The sequence below is a fragment of the Palaemon carinicauda genome, chromosome 40, assembly GCF_036898095.1.
Source record: "Palaemon carinicauda isolate YSFRI2023 chromosome 40, ASM3689809v2, whole genome shotgun sequence".
In the NCBI taxonomy this organism is placed as follows: Eukaryota; Metazoa; Arthropoda; class Malacostraca; order Decapoda; family Palaemonidae; genus Palaemon; species Palaemon carinicauda.
The window spans coordinates 68,292,121-68,302,120 of NC_090764.1; the positions used below are offsets into that span (position 1 = coordinate 68,292,121).

Below are 10,000 nucleotides of genomic sequence, written 5' to 3' on the forward strand. Positions count from 1 at the left end.
GACCCAATAAATCTCTAACGGTAGTATCTCAACGGGTGACAGACTTAAGAGTACTACAAACACCAAGAATTAACCTTGTAACCAAAATTGATTATTGAAAAGCAAAGTCATTACACAGTGTCGAGTTGGCCTGATGCTAGCCTTGGTTAAACTTAGTGTTTTTATAGTGATTGGGAAAGGATTGAGTTCTCAAGAGAGATGTCTTTTGCCACAATAATATAAGAGGACTTTCCCATTTCGGTTAAAGGGGGGGGGGGTTATTTACATTCAGATGGGTACCTATACAGGGATTATTCCCAAAATTAAGCTCAGCTCATATCTGGAAATCCAGAATCTACTCAAGTTTTCCTATTGTAGAAAAACTGCATGCTCAGATCTAAGAATAGAAGTTCATGGAAGTTGTAGTGGGTATGGAACAGGAGAAACAAAAGGGTTGGAGGTACGTTTGGCTTCACTCATTCCCATACACTTTACGGGAAGCGAAGGAGACGTCTGAATTCTGTATGTACATTGGAGCAAGTAAAGCAGTTTAGCGAAATAGAACTGTTGGCAACAAAGTTGGTGAGCTTGTAAATACATGATCAAAAGTTTTTTCATTGATTTTACGAAGTGCTGTTAATTAACGATAATTTTCTGTACAACACCTCAAAATGAAAATGCTTTTGCCATCAGTTTCTCCTATACTAACACAGCAATGACTGCTACAATGTACTGTCCAGCTCTCAGATGCAGCCTTAGCTTTTCGTGAAGTGTACTGGAATTACTGAAGCCAACTGTACCTGCAAGGGATTTAGAGGATCTTCATATGTTCAATGAAAATTATCATATATCAAGTGAAATCTGATAATTGAACAGGAGAAAACTGTCGCCACTTCCAAAAGAAAGACCTCCACCTGGGAACTTTTGTCTATCGTCTATTGGGGAATGTGACGGGCAGAGAGAAGGTTGTGACTCAAAGACAGGATGAAGGCAACTGAGTAAGTTTATTATAGAACACTCTCCTTTATATACAAAAGCTCAAAGCAACAAAAAATTTCATATTCAAAACAAACACCGTTACCGATGAGAAAAACAGACATGTTTATTCAGGCTCTTTTTAGTGCGAGGGAAGAGCGAAGATATATACACAAAATGAACTATGTACGATCGTGTGGCACATGGTTGGTACATGGCTCCCTCCTAAAAAGGACATACTGTACATGTTAAATAGGGCGCCCTGATCTAGAGAGGCGAACTGTAGGCGGGTCATCTGGCAGGAGATAAGCAGGTTTTAGACGATCAATGGAGACCCAGTCTTCTTTACCACGAATGTTTAGTGGGAATGCTTTCGGACTGCGTCGGATCACAAGGAAAGGGCCCGTGTAAGGGAGCATTAGCGGTGGCTTGCTAGTGTCGTTGCAGAGTGCAAGTCTGTCGGTATGTGATGCTTCGCTGGGGGCTTGTAAGTCTGGCGGCATAGAGTAAATTTTCCCACGACGTGACGTATGCGCTGGAGATCGTCAGAGGAGGTTGGTTGTAGAAGGAAAAAATTCGGCAGGGACGACCAATGGGTCGCCATACACCATTTCAACTTCCGAGACATCGAGGGCGTCTTTAGGAGTGGTCCTTAGTCCCAGGAGGACCCAAGGAGCAGAGTAAACCAGTTGGAATCCTTGCAGCGAGACATCAAAGCTGCTTTGAGGGTGCGATGAAAACGTTCAACCATTCCATTGGCAGCGGGGTTGTAGGCCGTTGTCTGATGTAGGGTGATGCCCAGGAGATTCGCTAATGATGTCCACAATTGCGAGGTGAAAGTGGTACCCCTGTCAGAAGTAATATGCTCTGGGATAGCAAATCTTGCAATCCATCCTGAGAGTAAGGCAGATGTACATGAGGCGGACGTTGCAGTTTCCATGGGAATGGATTCAGGCCAATGAGTGGAGCGGTCGATGATGGTAAACAGGTAACGATGTCCTTGTGATGTGGGTAGGGGGCCTATAACGTCGACGTGAATGTGTGCGAAACGACTCTGAGGTTGAGGAAAGGTGCCCACTCCTGAATCCGTGTGTCGATGTACTTTGGAAGTTTGGCAAGAAGTACAGGCGTGGACCCAATCCTTAGCATCCTTAGAAATGCCATGCAAAATGAACTTCGTCTTCAGCAGCTGTGCAGTAGAACAGCACGAGGGATGTGAAAGGCCGTGAATGAAATCAAACACCTGCCGGCGCATGGGAGCAGGAATCCAAGGTCGCGGTCTACCAGTACTGACGTCACAGAGGAGGTTGGTGTTGGAGTCTTCGAGGGGGAAGTCTTCCCAACTGAGAGACGTGCAGGATGTCCTACATGCTTGATACTCTGGATCCTGTCATTGGGCTTCAGCCAGTACGTTGTAATCCAATCCCAGTTGAACGGCAGCCAAAGTGTTTCTTGACAGGGCATTGGGAACGGGATTCATTTTCCCATGGACGTATTGAAGGGAGAAATTGTATTCAGCCACGGCGTAGAGATGTCGGCGTTGACTGGCGGACCAGGCGTCAGACTGTCAAGTGAAGGCGTGCACCAGAGGCATGTGGTCTGTGCGAATGACGAAGGGTGTACCTTCTAAGAAATGGTGAAAGTGATGGACAGCCAAGTGCACCGCCAGCAATTCGCGATCGAAGGTAGAATAACCCGATTCTGCCTTGGAGAGTTTTCTGCTGAAGAAGGCCAATGGGCGGGGCGAGCCGTTGACCACCTGCTCGAGTACTGCACCAATAGTGACGTCGCTGGCATCGGTGGAGAGAAGGAGAGGGGCATGTGGGATAGGAAAAATGAGAGCCGCAGCGGTTGATAGGGCCTTATTTGCATTGCAGAAGGCTGCTTCTTGAAGGGGACTCCACTTCAGGTCCTTTGGCTTGCCCTTGATTGAGGCGTAGAGGGGAGCAAGAGTGGCGGCAATGGCTAGCAGAAAAAGGTGATAATAGATGATCATGCCCAAGAATTCCTCCAAAGCTTTAACGGTCGAGGGCGCGGCTTAAGTCCTGAACGGCTGCTACCTTCTCAGGGAGGGGATGGACTCCTTCAGGAGTGATGCGGTGCCCTAAGAACGACACTTCGTTGGCGTCAAAGGTACACTTGTCGTACCGGACTACAAGGCCGTTTTGTTGCAGGCGGTGGAGCACGATGCGCAGGTGATGGAGGTGTTCCTCTTTTGAGGAGAAGAACACAAGTATGCCGTCCACATAACATACACAGAAGGGGAGGTCCCCTAAGATGCCATTCATGAGACGTTGAAATGTGGCCCCAGCATTACGAAGGCCAAAACAGGAGCAATTAAAGGTGTATGTACCAAACGGAGTGGTGATGGCGGTCTTGGGGATGTCTTCTGGGTTCATAGGCACCTGATAATACCGCTTCAGGAGGTCGAGTGTAGAGAAAACCTTCGCTTTGTGCAGGTAGGAAGTCACATTGCCAATGTTTGGGAGGGGGTAGTGATCCGGTTTGCATGTTCGGGCGCCTGTAATCCCCGCACAGACGGAGGGAGCCGTCTTTCTTCAGAATAATGTGTAAGGGTGACGACCATGGGCTGGAGGCGTTTTGGCAAAGGCCCATTTCCTCCATTTAGGCGAACGTCTGTTTGGCGGCTGCCAATTGATCTGGTGCCAGATGTCTGAATTTTGCGAAGACTGAGGGTCCCGTCGTCTTGATATGGTGATAAATACCGTGCTTGGCAGGAGGCGTTTGACGAAGTTCTGGATGGAAAACTTCCGGGTACGACGTGAGGAGGTGGGCATAGGCATCCGTGGGTGCGCTGATGTGGAGAGCGAGGTTGGAGGGTGCGGGTTGAAGAGGTGTCGACAAGTACGAGTCTGCGTTGACCAATTATCGGTGGGCGACATCAACCAGAAGGTGGAAATGAGAGAGGAAATCCGCACCGAGGATTGGCAATGTGACGTCAGCAACAAGAAACTTCCAATTACATTTACCGTTTCCGAACGATAATGTGAGGGTCTCGTCACCGTAGGTGAGTATCCCAGATCCGTTGGAAGCTACCAAGCGGACGTCGGCAGACGTAGACAGACTACGTCGTGTCCTGAAGAGTTCCCTTGGCAAAAGAGAACGACAAGCTTCCGTGTCTACCAAAAATCGCACGCCCGTTCCTGCATCATGTAAAAAGAAAAGATTAGAAACACGGGAGGCCACCGCCATGAGCGATGGCCTACTTACACATTTTTTGGCCACTGACAATCCTTGGCACATTTCTTCACGGTTGCCCCGAATCTGAAGTGGTAGTAGCAAAACTGCGGCGGATGGGAGGTAGTAAGTGGCTGTAGAAGTCGTTGGTTGGGGCGTGACCGAGTGGTGGGTCGTGGGTGGCTTTGTCGCCGCTTCGGCATGTCACGGGGTAGGCGTGTATGTCCTACGGCATTCACGTCAGCCTCGGTTGACGTTGAATAGGCGTCCTCTTCGTCAGGGGTGGAGGCGTTGATGGAGGTCTTGAAGTAGCTGTCCATAAGGGCGTCGGCTTTGGTCATCAAGTCCTTTATGGGTAAACTATCGACATCTGGTATGGCAGCGCATATAGGTCCGGGTAAACGGCGTATCCAAAGGGCACGAAGTAGGTTCACCTCAAGAGGAGAGCTATCTGCGGCAGGTTGCAGGCGAGCGATACTGGTCATTTCCCTGAGGGCGAGCGAAGCCCTTTGGTCCCCCAACGTTTGTTGCGAGAGCTGAAAAAGCTTTGCTATACGGGCAGCTGGCGACGGCGAGTACTGCTGCAGAAGGTATGTTTTGAGGGCGTCATACGCTATTGGGGTGTCTCTTTGTTCACAAAGCCAGTCTGATATTTCCGGGAAGATGTCCTCGGGTATCGCCGCGAGAACATAATCTGCTTTGGTGGTTGAGCGAGTCACGCCCTTGATGCGACACTGGACTTCTGCGTGGTAAAACCAAGCAAACGCCTCTCCGCTGGCGAATGATGGAAGTTTCAATGGGGGAGTTGCAGCAATAACTTCAGTAGAGTCCGCCATAGTACCAACGATGGAGGGGCGAGGCGGGTTGGAAGGCGGGAGGAGTGAGTCGACTTCCGGGGTCACCAATGTGATGGGCCGAGAGAAGGTTGTGACTCAAAAACAGGATACAAGCAACTGAGTGAGTTTATTATAGAACACTCTCCTTTATATACAAAAGCTCAAAGCAACAAGAAATTTCATGTTGAAAACAGACACCGTTACCGATGAGAAAAACAGACATGTTTATTCAGGCTCTTTTTAGTGTGAGGGAAGAGCGAAGATACAAGCATAATATATACACAAAATTAAGTATGTACGATCATGTGACACACGGTCGGTACAGGACTCTCAGTAGTAGACCATGGATACAGCTTTTGGTGATCACTCAAGCTACCATTAAAAGAACGAAAAAAGTATGGTCTTACTACCTCTGCCAATGAAGTTGGGAGGAGGTTATGTTTTTGTCACTTTGTTCATTTGTTTGTTTATGAACAACTTCCTGGCCATAATTTTACTCTCAGTGAAACTTTCAGGAATTAATTGTTATGTTAAGATGTAGAATTTAGTAAAGTTTGAAAGCCCTAGGTCAAAGGTCAAGGTTAAGCAAAAGGTTGACCGAATTAACCCTAAACTTAACACTAAGTTCGCACATGGTTGTCACAAACACTTCAAATACACCTAAGGTCTAAATTGATTCTGGGAAAGGCAAGCTAGTTTCGAGAAATAAGCGACCGTGACGGAGGTCTGTATTCTTGGAGGGTTTTTCTAGTTTAACCCCCTGTTTGTGTGTTTTTGTGTTTCTTTGTGTGTGTTTTTGTTTGTGAACAGGTTCCTGGCCACAATTTTAATCGTAGAGAAATGAAACTTGCAGGGATTAACTGTTATGAAAAAAGCGGGAAATGATTAAATTTTGGAAGGTCAAGGTAAAAGGTCAAGGTCACGGTCAAGCAAAATGTCCGATTCACGTAATCAGCCATAAGTTTGGACATTGTTGTCACAGAGACTTCAAACTTAGTTCACATTTGAGGTATAAAAATCTACGCTAATTAATACAAGTTAATTTCAAAGGTCAAGGTTAAGGTTGAGCAAAAGGTTGAGAAATAAGCTGCCACGGTTGAGGTCTGCACTCTACTGAGTGTCCCTCTAGTTAGATACAGGAAGAGGTGCCTGTATGATCTGAGGACAATTGGTGACCAGGAAAACCAGAAGTCGAAAAGTAACGTTGCATCAAGTTTTCTAGAAATTCTTGTTTACTAGTGTACCCGACCCGTCACAAATTGCGTCTAAATATTTAGGTATGAACACACACGCACATGCAAACATATGCTGATTCAATCCTTCACACCTTCTCCCCCTTTCCTAACTAAAACCCACTGAGCGTGACAAGAAAAAATATATATTTTTATACATATTACCAGCTTACCCTGATTGGAAAAGCAAGAGGCTATAAGCCCAATGGCTCAAAGGCTCCAACAGGGAAAAATAGCCCAGTGAGGAATGGAAACAAGGAAATGAAAAACCTGCAAGAGAAGTAATAAACAATAAAAATAAAATATATGAAATATACTAAGAACAGTAACAACATTAAATAAACTATAAAAACTTTAAAAACATGAGAGAGAGAAACAAGATAGGACATAGAGGCTATAAGTGTGTGTGAATATGATTTTAGGTAAATTTCTCGAATGCAATTTCTCGAAATTCAAATTCTCGAACTCAATTGCTCGAAAAATAATTTCTCAAACTATCATTTTCTCGAATCCCATATTTCTCGAAAACTGATATCTACTTTGTCGAGAAAATTGAATGGAAAAATTTTCATGTATTTCAAGGAAAAATATATCCTTTTGGGTTGACAAACACAAATGTTAAAAATTTATTGTAAATGAAGGAATGAAAAAAATACAAAGGTTATAATTTTATTATTTTATCTAAAAGAAATAAAGTTAATATCTTTTATGACGCAAAAGTGTAATTACAAATAGGTACGCAGTGTATCGTGCAATATACGTACGCCCGTACATACAGGACATCACGGAATGCTAATAGCCTCTTTATAAATTGGTCTTTGGCGCTTATGGGCTACTTTCGATAGTGTTCGAGAAATTTACTTGTTTATTTTCGAGTAATTGATATTCGAGAAAATGATAGCTCGAGAAATTATTTTTCGGTCAATTGAATTCGAGAAATTTACCTTCGCGCAATTGATTCCGAGAAATTTGCCCGACACCTGTGAATATGTGGCCAGACACTTGCTCTTAATTATAACATTGAGGAGACTCTGAGAGTGGATTTCATTCAGACTGATTTACTAAGGCACACAGGATAAAAAAGAGTAATATTAAGCGACCGGAGGATTCCCATTAAAAGAAATAGTGATGTTGACAGGAATACCTCATGTACGTGGTAGCAGGAAGAAGGATGATGTATATTCAACAGTCAACAAAGGTTAGAGAATCTTGGCCCTCGTTACAGTGATGCATACTAGAAAATAAATCTAATCTTATATACTTATCAGACATACAGGGGCACTCAGTAGAGCGCAGACCTCCGCCGCGGCAGGTTATTTCCCGACCTTTATACTCGATCTTGACCTTTGACCTTAACATGTATTAATTGGCGTGGATTTTCATACACTCCAATATGAACCAAGTTTGAAGTCCTTGTGACAACGGTGACCAAACTTATGGCTGATTACGTGAATTGGACATTTAGCTAGACCGTAACCTTGACCTTCCAAAATTTAATCGTTTCCAGCTATAGGTCCATCTGCTGAGTTCTCAGCAACCATTGCCTGGCCCTCCCTGGTACTAGCTTGTGTGGAGAGAGGGCTTGGGCGCTGATCATATGCATATATGGTCAGTCTCAAGAGCAATGCCACTGTGGCCTGACTCTGCTATTCATGAGCGGCCTTTAAACCTTTAAACATGGAGTGTACAAACCCGATGCAGTTCTATGCAGAGAGATCTGCAAGCTACATAAAAGAATTTTAATTTCTTAAAGTAGACCTGACTGGAGTATCGCATGGTTTCTTGTTTAAAAATGATGCACCTCAGGTAATAAATGTCTGTTTGAAATAAATATTTCGGATCTAAGCTACCATTCATAAGTATGTACAATTATTGCATATGCTTTACTCTTACTTGTGAATGTGTTTTTGTACATATGTATTGATATGTAAAACATATACAAATATGCATGTAATTTTATGTTTATGTGGATAGGGTAATATGTGCATGACTGTGTCACTGTACATTCACGTTTATGTTTGTGTGCAAGACTTCATTCATGGGCACATCAAGGTCTTCCTCAGCTTCAGGTATATCAATCAAATTATTCCCTTCATGGGTAATATGTGCATGACTGTGTCACTGTACATTCACGTTTATGTTTGTGTGCAAGACTTCATTCATGGCCACATCAAGGTCTTCATCAGCTTCAGGTATATCAATCAAATTATTCCCTTCATGTCTCCTATTCATAACCTCACTAAAGTGTTCCATCCAACGTTGTTTTTCTTCATTTTCTGTTGCTATATCAGAACCATCTCTTTTTTGATAGGTCTATGCAGTTAACTACTGCACTGTAATTGTCAATGGCCACTTTCCTCTTGGTAAGGGTAGAAGAGACTCTAGCCATGGTAATCAGCTCTTCTAGGTGAAACACATTCCAAAATCCAACCGTTGTTCTCTACTCTTGGGTAGTGTTATAGCCTCTGTACCATGGTCTTCCACTATCTTGGGTTAGAGTGCTCTTGCTTGAGGGTACACTCGGGAACACTATTCTATTTAATTTCTCTTCCACTTGGTTTGTTAAAGTCTTCATGATTTATATAGGAAGTATTGATTTTAATGTTAGTTTTAAAAACATTCTTTTTACTTGTTTCCTTTCCTCATTGGGCTATTTTCCCTGTTGGGGCCCCTGGGCTTGTAGCATCCTGCTTTTAGAACTAGGGTTGTAGCTTAGCAAGTAATAATAATAATAATAATAATAATAATAATAATAATAATAATAATAATAATAATAATGTATATGGCTCTGTATGTCTCTAAGATTATGATTTTGCATGTGTGTAAAGTCGCCACAGATATTCCAGGAAAATAAGCCCCACCCATGATGACGTCATACCCAATCATTTCGTCTACAGTATTAACAGCTGCTAACCGGAGAGGCAATGTGATTGGCTATGACCTCATAAGGGGTAGAGCTTATTTCGCTACGAATATCTGTGGCGACTATACCTATATATGAATGTACAAGTTTTTACATTTATGGGCATAGGTTAAAGAAAAATGCATTTAATATGGAAAAATTGCATCAAAAGACCTATTAAAAATCACCGGATATTTTAAATCACCCTTTGAGCACCACACCTACCTTATATATATATATATATATATATATATATATATATATATATATATATATATATGTAATATTATTATTATTATTATTATTATTATTACTTATATTATTACAAAAGGAAGGCCAAGGTTTGGGTGGATGGATGGAGTGAAGAAAGCTCTGGGTGATAGGAGGATAGATGTGAGAGGCAAGAGAGCGTGCTAGAAATAAGAATGAAAAGCGAGCGATTGTGACGCAGTTCCAGTAGGCCCTGCTGCTTCCTCCGGTGCCTTAGATGACCGCGGAGGTAGCAGCAGTAGGGGATTCAGCATTATGAAGCTTCATCTGTGGTGGATAACGGGGGAGGGTGGGCTGTGGCACCCTAGCAGTACCAGCTGAACTCGGTTGAGTCCCTTGTCAGGCTGGGAGGAACGTAGAGAGTAGAGGTCCCCTTTTTGTTTTGTTTCATTTGTTGATGTCGGCTACCCCCCAAAATTGGGGGAAGTGCCTTGGTATATGTATGTATGTATTACTTGCTAAGCTACAACCATAGTTGGAAAAGCAGGATGCCATAAGCCCAGGGGCCCCAACAGTGAAAATAGCCCAGTGAGGAAAGGAAAAAAGGAAAAATAAAATATTTTAAGAACAGTAACATTCATATAAATTCTTCCTATATAAACTATAAA

General features: G+C 43.3%; 1 protein-coding gene across 2 annotated transcripts in view; it reads left to right on the plus strand.

Annotated features, from left to right (window-relative positions):
* Positions 1–10,000, plus strand: part of LOC137632063 (protein Star-like) — a 24,184-nt gene that overhangs the window by 756 nt on the left and 13,428 nt on the right. Inside the window, exon 1 of one of the 2 annotated variants that reach the window (XM_068364040.1) lies at positions 7,306–7,418. The exons of the other annotated variant lie outside the window; for it this stretch is intronic. The gene's annotated coding sequence lies outside the window, so the exon portion shown is untranslated. Of the gene's footprint in view, positions 1–7,305; positions 7,419–10,000 lie in introns of those variants that run through there. 2 annotated transcript variants of the gene reach the window in all.